The 16554-nt window shown below is 43.0% G+C and overlaps 1 protein-coding gene across 1 annotated transcript in view; it reads right to left on the minus strand.

Moving 5' to 3' along the window:
- The window catches only part of LOC122809239, a 310926-nt gene that overhangs the window by 45335 nt on the left and 249037 nt on the right, over positions 1 to 16554 (minus strand). The gene's annotated exons all lie outside the window — the stretch shown is intronic.

The following is a 16554-nucleotide window of genomic DNA, read 5'->3' on the forward strand; positions in this document are numbered from 1 at the left end:
CTGGATTTAGACTAGATTCTAAGAAAACATCATCCACAATGTCTAAAACTGGGGGGATAGCAAGTGGTCTGTGCTGGGGGAGTAAAAGAAACTCTCTGAGCCTTTTCTTTGAGTCGGAGCAGTCCTGACCTTCCCAGTGGAAATGTTCCCTCATGGTATGCAAGGTTTCCCCAAAGGAATAATCTTCAGGGGGAGAAGCTGAGGGAATGGAGTCTTCAGCAGCAGAATCTTCATAAGGGGGAAAGGAGTAATCCTGTTCCTCAGAGGAGCCTGAGGAAACAGACACTTGATCAGAGGAGGCATAATCCTTCTCTTGTCTAGGCCTTTTGTCGGGGGGGGGGGTTGGGGACCCCTGATCAAAGAAATTAAATCTTCAGCCATTTTAAGCATCTGCTTCTTAGGCATAGGGCCTTGACCTGGAGACTGAAGTGTAGTCTTTTTTGGTTTTAGAGGAGTTTTGAGCTTAGCATAAGATTTTATGGTGAGAGTAGTCAGTCGGAAGACACCTTCGGAAACCAAAGGTGTTTCTACAGCACCGGCTTCTCCTACTGCAATGTCGTCGGTAGGGCCTAAAGAAAATGGCTGCGTCGGCCTAGAACTCTCAGCTGGAGAATCTGAAGCGGTCTGGGGATCCAATTCAGCGGTAGCCAGGGGCTGCGTAGGCGCCTCACTGAAAACCGGAGAACCGGCGACCGGCCCAGCCGAGGGTTTGGAGTCTGGCTTGGATCTAGGCTGCCTATCTTTATCTTTGCGTTTTTTATGCACACCGGTAATCAGTTGCTCCGACGGCATAGTGTAATTAAATTTCCTACCGAAGTAGTGACGTGCGAAATCAAAGCGTCACTTTATAGTTCGCTTATTGAACCTAGTACAAAACTGACAACCAGTGACGTCGTGGTCTGGGCCTAGGCAAGGTATACAAAAAGAATGAAAGTCCTTATGAGGTATTTGCTTCCCACAAGAAATGCAATTGTTAACTTTTTCTGACATCGGACTGAGGCAAGAAAAGGTTCCCCAACAGGGTACTTAGCTTTGAAGACTTCGGACTGAAACTCGATTCGAAAATCTCAGGTGTTGGCCGACCGGCACTTGCGAACTGCTTCTGCTTCGGGCACAGTGTGGCATGAAAGACTGAAGAAAATGGCGTTGGGATGCCTCTCATATACCCCTGGCGCTCTGACATCAGGGAAGAAGTGACAGCAACCGACGCCGGTCCAAAACTTTCGAATTCGGGCCGACTGCGGGACCGCCTGATGGCAGGATAACCCAAGTGTGATGACTGCAGCAGGGTAACACGATGAACATCGTAAAGACAATACTCATGGTTTGTAAACAAAGGAAATACAATGCGCTAGCCACCTAGAAAGAGTGGCTTTTGACATCTGATGTCTTAGTTTTGCCTTGGAAAAGTTGACAAAGAGCTGGTCTGATTTTCTGTCTTTTGTATGATGTAAATAAAATCTGAGTTGTCTATGTCCACCTAAGGTATAGGGGAAGGGGGTATGCCCTCCCTTGGTAGAAAAATTTGGTAAGAATACTAGCAAGTCAATATGATGATTTAAGTTTGTTTCAGATGCCACCTTTGGAAGGAAGGAGGGATTTGTTCTCAATGAATCTTTACCCTTGTGGAAAAAACAAAAACATTACTATCTGTTTGCTCATTTCCCATCTTTTTTCTATGCTAGAATAGTCCTGATCCCAAATTTGCTGGTTTCAAGACTTTAGTTTTGTGTTTCTGTGTTGTCCCGACCTTGCTGTGGTAGACAAAAGTCTTTCTGTTTATCAGTGGAAGTGGTAAGCATTAAGCTGCCTATCTTGTCACTAGAGGAGTGTTTTCCAGCTCAGGAATTGTACCTCATTGGCTGTTTGGGGCTGCTTTCTATCCCTTTCCACTTTCTGGCTTAAAACAAACTGTGTTTATGCATCATGCAGCGCTGCTCAGCTAAGGTTAAACTTTTCCCGGTGCCAGAAAGTTAGCTCTTCAAATTTTCCCTGAGTACTAGCCTGTTTTCCAGTTTCAGCACTCAAAAATGTTTCTTTGTGCTCTGCACTTGTTTACAACTCGTAAGCACTAAATAATCTACAAATTACTACAGCACTCAACTTTCCTCACTCGTCAAGAGGAAAACAGTTTTTAGTACTTAAATTAATAAGCACCTATCCAGGCATGTCTAAGGGTTAACTCCCAGTGTTTTCTCCTGTCCACCTGATGAATCTGGGCATCTTAAGGCAATGTAGCAATTCTCATGTACACTGACAACCCTCTCTTCCTACCACCCAACACTACAACCTGTGAGAGATGCACTTATATAGCCAAACTGGAACCCAAGCTCTCTTCAGCCAAGACACGACTAGACAGTCAAGCGGAGAAGGTAAACACCTGCATCATACCACACTCAACACATAGTACTTCAAAACCTACACCACCAAAACCCACACATAGAAACACAAAACACACACCTGCATTTACAGAGGCTCTCAATAAAAATCTGCCCAGCAACAGAGACCTCCAAAGCGGAAAGGCAAGCAACCACCACCCCCAACACGACCCAAATGACACATAACCCACAAAATCAGTGTGCCACTCAACCTCTGCCCATAAGGCAAAGCAACGTACCCAACATACTAGTCACTGGCGACTTTATAGTCAGGCACACTGATGTCCCACTCACCAGGCTAAACAAGGAGAAAGCTACTGTCAGCTGCCTGGCGGGTAACGCATCCACTCAGGTCACTCCACAACAAGTACAAATATGACTCTGTCATTGTCCATGTTGGTGTGAATGACCTGAAATGTACCTCCCTGGACTACATGAAAAGAGACATGGAGAAGCTCTCGGATCTTGTAGCCCAGGCAGGTATGATCCTAGCCCTGAGCAACATCCTGCCATCACCCAAAATGTTACCACAGTACAAGGACAAAATGATTGACCAACAATTGGCTAAGCTTCTGTTGTCATTCTAAGGGGATCCAGTACCTGTCTGCCTGGGACGACATGATCAACAGACCAGTATGCTTAGCCGAGATGGCCTGCACCTGTCACACCTGGGATTCCGGATACTGGCTAAGGCTCTTGCCAACCCTATAGTGCCTTTTTTAGGCAAGGTTCAAATGACAAATTCACCATCGTAGCAGGTACAAGCAAGCAAAATCTGAGGGTAATGCTACTCAATGCTAGAAGTCTAAACCTCAAAATGCACTCACTCGAGGCACTCCTTAAAATGGAGAACATCGACATCTCTGCTGTGACAGAGACCTGGTTCAAGGCTCCAGCAAGCACCTCTGCATTACTAGGCTATAATTCATAACACACCTTTAGGCCACCTAACCTGGACCAAAACACTAAAGGAGGAGGTGTGTCCATATTCATTAAGGATATCCACACCTCCAGGCTAGTTGCTCAACATAATGTGTCCGAAATGATCAAAGTGCAACTAACACTGGGCAAGACTGCAATCCAGGTTGTAGCTTGTTACAGATTCCCCACCATGCGCCAGGATTCCCACACCTCGTTTCTTGATATACTGGAAAATATTAAGGCACAACCCAATACCCTAATAATGGGTGATTTCAACACCACCACCATCAACTGGGAAAACTACTTGTGTACTAACTCATTTATGCAACATTTTCTGGAATTCGTAAATTCCAACGCCTAGGATAAGCTTGTTCATACCACCACCAGGAGCAGCAATATCCTGGACCTGGTTATTACCAATATGGGTAACTGATGTCCCACGCCAGAGTTCAATTCCTCGCTGGTCAGATCGACCACAAGCTAATCACCCTAGACATCCATATCCCGCCCCCATCAAGGAAACCAGCGTAAAAAACTTCTCCAAAGCCAACTTCATGCTTCTTAAGACATAAGTGGCAAACTTCACGATATCCATGCAGATGGAAAATAGAGGTATGACTGCTGAATCTTATACAAATGCACTGTATAAGCACATACACAAGTGCATGGATCTTGCCATCCCTAACAGAACCAAGACGCTATCCTCCAAAAAAAGAAAGCCAATCTGGTGGTCCATTGCCGTAAACAAACTCTACAACAGAAAGAAGAAGTTGTTGCAAAAAAGAGTAAAATCTCATGATTGGAAGAACTCCCTGGTCAGCCTCAGTAAGAAGCTGAGATCCCTCATAAAATCCTCCAAAGCTAGTTACGAAAATAAAATCACCACTGATTCTAAAGAGAACCACAAAGCATTCTACAGTTATGTCAAGAAACTCAATGGCAACACTCAGATCTACTCTGAGCTAAAGCACAATGGCACTATATATACAGAACCAACTGATATTGCCAACATCCTGGCAAATAGCTACAGTGCTAACTTTACCCCACTCTCACCCTCCAAAGGGCCCATCTCAATACTGGAAGAATGCAAAACCCTGTAATCAGATGCACAAGTAAAGACTGCACTCTCCAAAGCCATGAACACAGCATCCATGGGACCAGACAACATACCAGGCTGCGTGCTGCATGAACTACAGAATGAACTGGCACCCCACCTAAGTATCATGTTCAATCATAGCCTCACTTCATGCTTTCTGCCTGCTGAATGGCGCACAGTGACGGTTATCCCACTCCACAAAGGGGGTGCCACCATGGACCCTGGGAACTACCGCCCCATTAGCCTGACGAGCCTGGTCTGCAAGGCCATGGAACGCATCACCTTGGAGCTTATAAACAAAGACATAGGTAACCTCCAAACTCTGGACCCCACTCAGTTTGGGTTTGTAAACGGTAGATCATGCCTCCTAAACCTGACTTCTTTGAAGCAGTCAACAGAGCCGTGGATGAGGGTAAGGTGGTGCACACAGCCTATCTTGACCTTGACAAGGCTTTCAACACCATCCTCCACTCTGGAATTATAGATAAACTCACTAAACTAGGCATAAATCCCTATGTCACAAGATGGGTGGCCAACTGGCTCACTGATAGAACCCACAAAGTGAAATTAGCCAACTCTAAATCCGACTTCAGACCAGTGACAAGTGGAGTACCACAGGGTTCATTCCTGGGTCTTCTCCTGTTTTGCATTTACTTCTCTGAAGTTCAGGCCAACACAGAAGGTCTTTGGCTAATGAAGTTCTCAGACGACTGCAAACATGGAGCCAAAACTGAATTGCCTAATGATGTGGACATTCTACAAAGGGCCCTCACTGAGACAGATGCTTGGTGTCAAAGTCATGGCCTCAAGCTCAATGCCAAGAAGTGCATTGTCATTCTCTTTGGAAAAAACTCTGTACTCATGAACTACCACATAGGCAGTAGCCTACTAAACACCAAAAGTTTGATAACAGACCTTGGGCCACAGGTGGAAAGTAGTTTCTCCTTTGATAATCACATCCCCACAGTAGTCAGGAAATCCTTCTACACGGCACACCTCATCACAAAGGGGGTCACCTCCAGAAAAAAGGAGGTTATTGTTCCTCTCTACTCATCCCTCATCAGACCCATTACAGAGTACAATGTCTTGTTCAGCATGTACCTCACAAGACATCTAGAACAATTGGAAAGGCCAAAGAAATACCTAACCAAGGGGATTACCAGCCTCAAACAGATGCCATATGCAGACCGTCTCAAAAAACTCAAGCTCTACTCCATTGCATATCACCTACTCAGAGGTGATCTATGCTTAACATACAAAGCTATGTCAAACCCAGACGTACTGGACATGCTGCACTTGAAGAAATCCCAAACTCTCTGAGCCACACGCTCCAGGGACCTAAACCTTGTCACCACAATAAACAACTTGCTGGAGGATAGATTCCTGTCCCAGAGACTTCCCATACTCTGGAACAAACTACCCATTCATGTAAAACAAAGATCCTCATTAGCCCTCCAAGAAAAATCTTGACGATTGGCTGGGAAATAGTAAATTCACCCCGGGGATCACTTCTGTGGCTCTGTTCGACAGGGGCACAGGAAAATAATTTTCTTGGGTGGCGAAAGCCAGGGAACCTTTTCGGCTAGGCTTATATAGGCCTCAGGGCCAATAGTCTAGTACCTACCTATGAACCTAAGAAAAGGTGGCTTGCATGAACGTGCTTGCAGCTCCGAAACTCTTCTTGCTGAAGTGATGGTAATTAGAAAAACAGTCTTCCAAGAAAGAAACATTAAATCTGTTAATACTGCAGGTTCAAATGTTTTTTTTTTTTTTTTTTGTTGAGTCAAAGACTGAAGCAAGAATGATATCCCATGGTGGAACTGGATTTTGAGCATGTGATCTCAAGAAGAACATTCACTTAAGAAAAGCTTTAGTTGCCCTAAGTGATGTAATAGACAAATCATTATGTCCTATGTGAAAATTTGAGATGGCAGCCATTTGAACTTTTAAATTAGAATAATTGCAAATTCACAGATAACGTTATGAAAGAAAATCCAGTATTGCTGGAAGAGGGGCTGAGAATGGGTCCAAGCCCACTCTTCCATTTGAGCTTGCACGTCTTTTTGGTGGATTCCTTTTCAGAAGAAATTATTATCGACTACTGGGAAGGAAAGCCTGGCATCTCTGGCTATCATTAAAGTCAGAAAAAACATGCATTTAGTTTCAGAGACTTAAGGTCCAGTAAAGCATCCTGGATTGGTGACAGAATAGATCCAGAGTGGGATCCAGTACCCATGCTTGGTACAGTAGGGTGAGGCCAAAGGAAAGGGAACCATACCTATGGGGCCAAAATGATGCACTCAGGATTACTCTGGTTTTGCACCCTATTGCTTTCTGAATGAATTTCATGAGAAAGGGGATAGGCAGGAAGGTGTAAAGGAGATCTTGGGCTCAAATGTGGACTACAGGATCTCTCTGTGACTGTCCCTGAGGAGGGATGAGGGCAAAGTAACTGCTGCATTCATTGTTTAGGGAAGAGACAAAGAGGTTGCAGCATGGTTGGCCCCATAAGTTAAAAGTATTTCTTGACACTATCTGTTTGAGAGACCACTCGTGAGGTAATAGGATATTCCTGCTCAACCTGTCCAACTGTACATTTGATGCCTCAGGAATGTGTGTTGCCACTAAAAAGGGGTGTGAAGACATCGCCACTGCCAGACTTGCATGGTGTCCTGGCAAAGGGGGTATGAATGTGTTCCACTTTGTTTGCCGATATACATACCACTAACATATTGTCTGTGTGAATGGAAATCACACCCTTGGGTAGGAGGTCCTGAAAAGCCTGCAGTGCTAGGAGGACTGCTCTCATCTCCAAGACTCTGATGTGAAATTTGGCCTCAATGATGACTACATCCCTTAACCTGTCTTCCCCTTGAAATGCCAGCCCACCCCCACACCCTAGAAGGCAGGCGTCTGTGGGTGACTGTGGTCCTGGGAGCAGGTGTGCAAAATGACTGCCCTGTACTACTGATGGAGATGTAATCCACCAACTTATGTGGTTCCTGCATACATGGGTAAGTCAGATTCTGTTGTGAAGGGATCAAATTTTCTGTAATCATTGTATGGTCAGAGTCCACTGCAGACTTTCATGTGATATCTTGCTAATTGGGACCAATGTAATAGTAGAGGCCATCAGACCTAAAAGATTGAGAATAAGTCTTGCCTGTGGACACAGATGTTGCATCACTTGAGAAGCTATGAGTTTACTGACTGGATTTTTGCAACGGTGAGTTTTGTAATTTGTTGGACTGCGTCTATTTCGCATCCTATAAATTCTATGTTCTACATGGGAGGCAGTTTGCATTTCTTGCAGTTGACTGTTATTCCCAACTGATTTGCAAGATTAAGAAGGAACATCTGCTGTTGCAATAATAGATGCTTGGAGGTAGCAGTTAGGAGCCAGTCGTTTAAATATGGAAAGACTTGGATTCTCTGCAGTCATAGATAAGCTGCTACCACAGCCATAATCTTGGTGAACACCCAGGCAGCTGTTGTGACACCTAAGAGCAGTGCTCTGAACTGGTAGTGACTGGCTCCCAGCTGGAAATGGATAAAACTACTGGAGCACCTTTGGATGCTGATGCGGACAGCGACGGAGCACATCCAAACATCCACAATACAGGTAGTATGGACTGTACTGTGACCATCCAGAACTTTGCCTGCTTGACATATTGATTTAGATAGCCAAGATCCCATATTGATCTGAGGTTCTCTCTCTCTTTGGAACTAAAAAACCCGGAAAAGACTCCTGATCCTAACTGGTTTGGAGGGACAGTCTGGATGACTCTTTCAATGAGCAACTTTATCACTTCTGTTGCTGCAGATTTCAACTGATACTGTGGTGTATTTGGAATCTTTGATCTTTACTTTGGTGTAGACAAAGATTATCGTATAACCTCTGGTGATTATCCTCTGCAATCATGGACGGAATGTTATGGATTTCCAGGCTAAAGGGTGTAAGGTTATATTTCCCACAACTGCCACCATTCAGGGACACTGGTTAAGGTTTCTCAATGAAGAGGCCATGGAAATCTTGGTTCTGTGGTCTGCTTCTGCCTCCCAGGTGGCGTCCATTTGAATTCCTTTTGCCTCTGCCACAGGGGAGTCTAGCTCCAGAAGTTTTCTAATGTAAACCTTGGGATTTCTTGAACCTCATTTTCCTACCTCCTCTTTGATTTCTTGAAAAGGATCTCTAGAAAGTACACAACACCACAGCAAAAGGATGCAGGAATCGAAGTAAATGTTCAAAGACTTCTTTATTCCACAAATGCACAAGCCAGAACGGCCCCAACCGACCAACAGAAAGTAAAATAAGTTTAAGTTGAGCGCGCTTTCTCTTTGTTTAATACAAAGCTTCCTCAGAACAAACATGCTAAAAACCTTACCCTCCTTTTATATGAAATACTAATTGATTGCAATCATTGTGGTAATTCAATCATTACTAGAACTAATCCCAATGTTAAAGCCACGTTACACATACAGTTATAAATTTTACAAATACATTAAAAATGTTACTAAAAATATATATGTGATATAATTTGCAACTTCCAGTGTGCAAAATTGTTTAAAACTGTACAAATTGCATTTGTATTTGAATGTGTGCTGTTAGAACATTCTACAGTTTTGATATTAGTGTTATATACTTAACCAAGCACTAGGTTTTTATTAAAAAGCTTTAAAAAGTATTATGACTAATGCAATAGATGTGAAAACCTTAAATAAATATATTAAAAAATATAATCAACAAATGTATTTATGTCTACTAAAAAATCACTTGTTATACAGGTATATAATGAAATGAAACCTAAGTCTGGCTAAAAACAACCCGGATATTATAAAATGTCAAGCACCAACTTCAAAGAAATATTGCCACATCTCATCTGCTTTCTAAAACATTCTTTTCCTTACAGAATCTATAATTTTGCCGGTCTTAATCTATGAATACTAATATTGTCATTAAGCCCTGGGGGTCTACTATCTTAGTTGCCAAAATAACTCCCTAAACTCCACTCTGGATTCCCAGTTCCCCCCCCCTTGGGTCTATCATAACTTGCTCTATGACTGCAAATTTAATGTTCATATTCCTGCAAGCCAACGAGTGTTTATAAAAGGCATTAGATTCTTTGCCTTTACTAATTTCATATATATGTTCATAGATTCTTTTCCTTAAAGTACGAGTGGATTTACCTATATAGAAACTTTTACAGCTTACACATATACCAATATATACAATGCCTTTAGTACCACAATTGTAATATCTCGGCGCTGTAAGCTTAATCCCTCTCTAGGGAATAAAAATCTCTTGTTGGTGCAAAATATATTCACATTGTCGACACAACCCACATTTGTATGTACCCTTTTTAGAATTCCTATAACCTGTCGTTTGAAACTCTTTTTTCTCAGAAATGTCTTTTAAGTTCATCCCCCTTTTTCTAATAAAAGATGGTTGAGAGGGAATATAGTTCCCAACGTCACTATTCATTTTCGAAATGGGCCAATATTTTCCAATAATGTTTTCCACTGTTCTTGAAGTCCCAGAAAAAGTGTGTATGAAAGCTTAATTGCAATTCTCCACTTTCTCTTCCCTTGAAATCCTTACATTTTCATTCAACCACAGTAGTGGGAAATACCTGTTTTTTCTATCCTTAATTATTTCCTTCACTACACTCTGTATCAAAGAATTAGGATACCCTCTTTCCTCAAAAAGGGAACTAATGTATTTTACCTCCTGTGTAAATATTGTGTCTTCACTAGTCATTCTTGACGCCCTTATCAGCTGCCCTTTAATTATACCCTTTTTTGGTAAAAGGGATGTCCACTTTCAAAATGCAAGTATGTATTCGAGAAAGTGGATTTTCTGTACAATTTAGATTGGAAACAATTATTAGATTGGTCCTTGGAGTGCTGCTTGATCAGATCTCTCTGGAAACACGTCAGGTGTGCTAGATAGTTCAGTGCTCAAAGTGCCATGGGCAATGATGCATAGGTCTGTTTTCCTAGTCTGTCCAATGCCCTTGACTCTCGGTTAGTAGGATGGACAGAGGAACCTTCCTCAGATAGTTCCTTCCTTGTGGCTGCTGCTTCCACTATGGCATCTACAGGGGGGACCTTCAGACCAATGTTTTCTATCCTTTGAGGTAACTAAGACTCTGTTTTTTAGGTATGGGCTATACCACGTGAGGTTCCTTCCAAGCCTTCTGAGCAACAAGGTCTTCAAAGGTGTCAGGAGGTGGGACCACCCACGACTTCAATGGGCCACACCCAAAAGTTTCAAGGAACACAGACTCATCAGAAGAAGGAGCTTCTGTGGACCATCTCCACCTCTGCCTCATCAATTCTAGTATATCCACAAAGGTGATGCCCTTGAGAAAGATCTTGGGGATCCTTCATCATCAAAATCCATGTCTTCAGTGACAGACACAGGAGAAGAGTCAATGTGCTTTTGTTTACATGTCCTGTTTTGTGGGACAAGTCTCTGGATCTCTGGCGGAGATGTCAGAAATGGATGTGAAGCCTGAACATCGAGCTTCATTGAAGCTAAGTGGGTTCCTGTCCCTGATGACTTGAATAAGAGGAATGAGGCACAGAATCCACTGGGAATTGGGGTGGATCAAAAACCGGTGCACTCACCTGTCTCCTTGGCCTGGCAGAGGCCCTTTCCACAGCCTTGAAAGCTGACTCAGCTAATGGAGCTGAGGAGAAGCTACTTCTGTCAGCAGACTCAGGAGACTTTCAGACACCAAAAGTGGTCAGCTCTGAGGAGAACGTGCAGCCGAGCTAACTACTGCCAAAACACAGAGGGGGAGACATGGCTCTGAAAGTTACAGAACAGACTCCATCATCAAAACTTCAACCCTGACACTTTGTCTCTGGAACTCTTCTCGACTCAAAAACACCGGCATTGTAAGAGTGAGAGAAGATGTCGAAGTCTCAAGGGCTATTGGGTCCAATGATGGTGCGGCAGAAGGATTCAGACCCATAAGTGTCAGCTCCGGCAGAGGAGTTGGTGTCAAAAGAAGATGAAATGGGGTCAAAGGGCCTGTTCCTGGCCCTCCTCTGGGGAATGGCCCCAGAAGGATCCCCAGCTGAATCTGTGTCCTCAAGAAATTTCTCATCATATGGTCGACATCCATTTCAATAAGTCTTCTGGTGGATGGATCAAACCTCAATGAAGAAGCTACAAATGCCAGTCTCAATGGGGGCTTGTGTTGAAGTATGGGCGAGTGCCACATGGGGCTAATGAGCCCCAGAGAAAAAGTAGGTTTTGGAGAGTTAATTCTGGAGCCTAGTAGCAGATGGATCATACTGCCTCTATGACTTAGGTGCCAGACCCGGAAGAGCAGTTTGATCTGGGGAACTTTTCCTCGACTTTTCTTTATTCCTCTATTCATTGTCTCTTCTCACCTGGTTTATCTCTGTATTTTTCTTTGAAACTCTCTCCCTCTTTCTCCTCTTTCTTTTCAGTAGTGGGAGAAGTGGATGGTTGTTTCGATTCAGTGGACATGGTAGACCCTGTCTGAGGGGGGAAGTAAACCCTTGAGGATGAGTTTTTTCCTTCTACCTTGGAGTGCACTGGTTCTAAAAATGGCACAGATATTGAAGTTCTCCTGCAGATGAGAGGGACCCAGACACTAGACACAAATTGAATGGGGGTCTTGGGGGAATCTTGTGTCCACAAGCTGAACACTTCTTGAATCCATAGGCTTGTTAGACATCAGAACAACACTAGAAAAATGTAACTACGTAATATTTATCACACTGAAAAGCTATATACACTATTAAAGAATTTTTGAAAAAAAATTACACTAGGGGATGTGCTTATACTAAGAAAAAACTGCACGTCAAACAACCGCAAAATAGCAGTAACTATATAAATTATGAATATATATATATATATATATATATATATATATATATATATATATATATATATAGATATATATATGTATGTTTGTGTGTGTATACATGCATATGATCGACCGGTGGATGGTTGAGCAGGTATGGCTGAAAGAAGTGCAGCAACATCTCAAAAATGTGATTGCAAGTGTTATGAATAGCAAAACCCCGTCCCCTTTTTGATCCATGTTAGCACTCGTTTTAGGATGGAGAGCGGTCGGAAATGTCAATTTACTCGAATTACACTACCTGTTCACTGTAGTGTAGTAGACATATTTTGTTCGACATTCTGCCGACATGAAAACTGCAAGTCAACCACATGCCGGTCGACCGATGCAATTTCAAGGTTTTCAGTATAAACCACATATGTATACATGCGCGCGCACACACACACACACACACACACACACACACACACACACACACACACACACACACATGCCTAGCCAATTTCCCATTCAAAGGTGAAAAGGTGAGATCAATCCCTGTACCTTGTGTTAATCAGGTAACATTAACCAATACACTAGCCCCCAACATCCTTACACCAACCCCCAATGTGATCAAATCACCTAGAGAAAATGTTTAAACCAGAGAATGGCTATGTACAAACACATGTATCACGAGCTAATAACATTTTAAATATGCAGCACATCCCTGGAAGAATGTGCTCTGAAGAACATACCTGTGTTTTACTACATTTGTCCTAGCTAAAGTACAATCAACCAGTTATTTAGCTACGATTTATTTGGTGACAGTCACCCTTCATCTACTTTTCATGAAGAGAAACTCAAGTGTTATGTCACTCCCAGTAGTATCTCATCTGTCTGTGTATATACAAATCATCAATTAAGCACTTTCCTGTGTCTGCAGGTACTGGAATAATGGCTTGACGGTAGCTGAATTGACCAATTCAATGAAAAACAAGAAACTGCAGACAAAAAAGTGATTTTTTTTTTGCTATATAACACCCTGCACTGTGAAACACTGTATAAAGAGTTATGTATGTACCACAATGTTAGATATGCTTGCTGAATTCAGTCTTCATTAAACCTTAGGATCCAAATGTTCTGTGTATGCTCATCTCAGCAGATAAAACTTTCTCAGGCTAGTCTTGCACCTCCTCCTTCCAGTGACACCCTGCACCTTTTTAATACACTTCTAGTTTCTGACCAAGCTGAAGGCACAAAGTACAGTTGTGTAAGAACTTATGTCCGACTGGGGTACCAAAGCTTTATCTTCCCCGGGTCACACGTCAGACACATGACCTCATCTCATAATCACTGAGGTATACAGACAGACATACGAGCATGGATCCTCACTATCTCCAAGTAAGCAGCCTGAAGACTACTGAGACAGGATCCTGGTTAGCTAGGAGGGGGTGTATAACAAATAGGCAAGAAAACTCTCCAGCTCCCATGTAACAGAGCAGACACTAAAGCAAAGGGGGAAAGGAATATGAAGGTTGAAATGAGGTAGAGATAAGGGGAGGGAGGCTGGGATGGAATGCTGCAAATGTGATCAGTAGGACATCTGCTGTTATGGTAACTTGTTGCACAACTGTAGTATGTCCTAACTAAAATCACTGCAGCAGTATTCCTGACATATGGCTGACTCACACAGCTGAAGGAGTAAAGAAGGGTGGCTGGCTACTGAGTGGAAGAGTTTTCCAGCAGTCTAAACTGAACTAATCAAGCAAAGGTTGCCCTGGACCTGGAGAATGCATTGATTTTGTAGTGTTTGGTAAAGGTATGTACAGAGGATCAAGTGACAACTTCTAAGATATACCTGGAGTCTACTCACTTGTGAAATGCCCTGAGAAAGCCACTGCCCCAACAGAATATGCTTTAGAGCAGGAAGGCAAGGTCTTACTTTTGTGTGAGTAGCAGAATGACAAAGCTTTAGAAATCCAAAATGCAATAGTCTGTTTGGAGACTGGCTGAACCACCTTAGGGCACATAAATAATGCAAACATCATTCAGTCTTTCTGAAGGATTTAGTTTTTTGTGGAGTGGGAAAGAAAGCGGGAATATGAATAGCCTGACTGAGGGACAGTTTGTTCACTACCTTAGGCATGAAGGATGGATTAGCCCTGAGAATCACCCTGAACTTGTGAAAAATGAGAAAAGGGGGGAGTGGCCATGACAGCTTGTAACTCAGAAACTCCCCTAGCAGAGGTAACAGCTAAGAGAATGATAGTTTTCCAAGTACAGAATTTTAAAGAAGTGAAAGATGCTAGTTCAAAAGGAAGCAGTGTGAGCTTTTCTAGCACTAAATTAAGATCCCAAGGTTGGGGATATCGGCTTCCTTGGTAGATTAAGATGTAGGACTCCTCAGAGGAAAAGCCTGACCTCTGCCCTAGCCATAGATGGCTAAGAGGGAGGTATGCATTGACAGCAGATAGGTGAGCTTTTATAGAGGAGTAGGCCAAACCTGATCAAAGTAGCTTGCAGGGATAGTGCAGTACAGCAGGAATTTGTGATAAGGGTGGATCTTGGCTATGTTAGTGGCACCAAAAGCAAAAAAAGTTTCCATTTAGCCATGTAAGAATTCCTAGTAGTAGGTATTCTGGCCTCTTGCAGAAAGTACAGTTGTGTACACTTACCATAAATGTAGATGTTCAAGTGTAGTCACTGTTGCAGTCATTACATTTGGGTAATCTGCTGGCAGGTTGCCCTCAGTCGGCCTGATTAACAAAGTCTTGGGTCCTGCGTCGGTTGTTGTCCCTTCTTCCATGACAGCAGGTCGTCAGGGGTATAAAACATCCAGCCAACGCCATTACATCAGTTTTTCTTGCCCCAGATGTCAGGTGCCCCCCAAATGGGGAGACAAATATTTAAGTAATTAAAAACACAAAAATATACCTCTAAACAAAAGCAAATACACCAAAAAGGCTTTTAAGCATGGTAAAGGAAAGAAGAGGTATAGTAAGAGAAAAAACAGGGGGTCGGAGAGAGGGTAACCAGGACTGCAACAGTGAATACACTCAAACATCTACATTTATGGTAAGTGTACACAACTGCACTATGTTCTTCGTGTTTCACTGTTGCAGTCATTACATTTGGGTAGATTCCCATAGCTATGGTTGGGAGGATGGATTTATACAGCATTATAACCAGTTATAAGGCCCTGCAGGACAGTAGAGGCAAAGCCAGCTCTGGATTTAAAGAAGACAGGTAAATGGTATTGTTTGGTGAACGTATGACCTGAGCTCCAGGTAGCAGCTTCTAGAATGTCGCTGGTAGGAACACCTCTGACAAAGGCTGTAGAAGTAGATACAGCCCTGGTAGAATGAGATCTGATCCCCTGGGGGATAGTTTTACCATGGTGCATATAGCAGAAACGAATACAATGGCTTATCCATTTGGAAATAGTCTGCTTTGAAATAGCCTTTCCCTCTGCCCCTGCAGCAAATGCCACCAGTAATTGTTCAGATTTTCTTTGAGATTTTGTCCTAAGTAAAATCTAAGTTGTCTGTGTACATCCAATGAATGCAGAATCCGTTCCTCCTTGTTCTGTGGATTGGGAAAGAATGTTGGCAAATGAATGGTCTGATTAAGAGCCACACTGGATACCACCTTAGGCATGAAGGATGGATTGGTCCTGAGAAACACCTTGTCCGCATGAAAAATAATGAAAGGCTCCACTGCCATAAGAGCCTGTAATTCGGAAATCCTTCTAGCTGAAGTGACTGCTAAAAGGAAAACTGTTTTCCAGGAGAGAAGTTTAAGTCTGCAGTAGCAGCTGGCTCGAAAGGAGGGAGAGTGAGTTTTTCCAATACAAAATTGAGGTCCCAGGCAGGGGTTGGAGCTCTCCTGGGTGGTCTTAAGTTTTTGGCCCCTCTGAGAAACTGCTTTAGCAGAGGATGAGAGAAGAGGGGAGGTTCTGTGTTGTAATGAGCTGAAATGGCTGAGGCATGGATTTTTATGGACGAAAAGGGCAGGCCCTTGTAAAGCATCTCAGCTAAATATTGTAAAATCTGAGGAATACTGGGCACTGTTGTGCTTATCCCTTGTGATTGATTCCTGGCACAGAATCTTTTCCATTTGTCAGCATAAGATTTTCTAGTACTAGGCCTTCTTGCCTCCAAAATGGCATCCATCACAGGTTTGCTGAGGGATGGCAAGGGTGAATTTAGGTGATTAGCCACGCTGCAAGATTCAAAGTTTAGAGCTGAGTGTGCAGAATTTGGTAGTTCTGCTGAGACAGTAAGTAAGGTGTCTGAGGCAGGTGTGACACATTGTGCAGGAATGGATCCCAGTGTTG

The sequence above is a fragment of the Protopterus annectens genome, chromosome 8.part0 (genome assembly GCF_019279795.1).
Source record: "Protopterus annectens isolate FY-2018-M chromosome 8.part0, PAN1.0, whole genome shotgun sequence".
NCBI classification, from domain to species: domain Eukaryota; kingdom Metazoa; phylum Chordata; order Ceratodontiformes; family Protopteridae; genus Protopterus; species Protopterus annectens.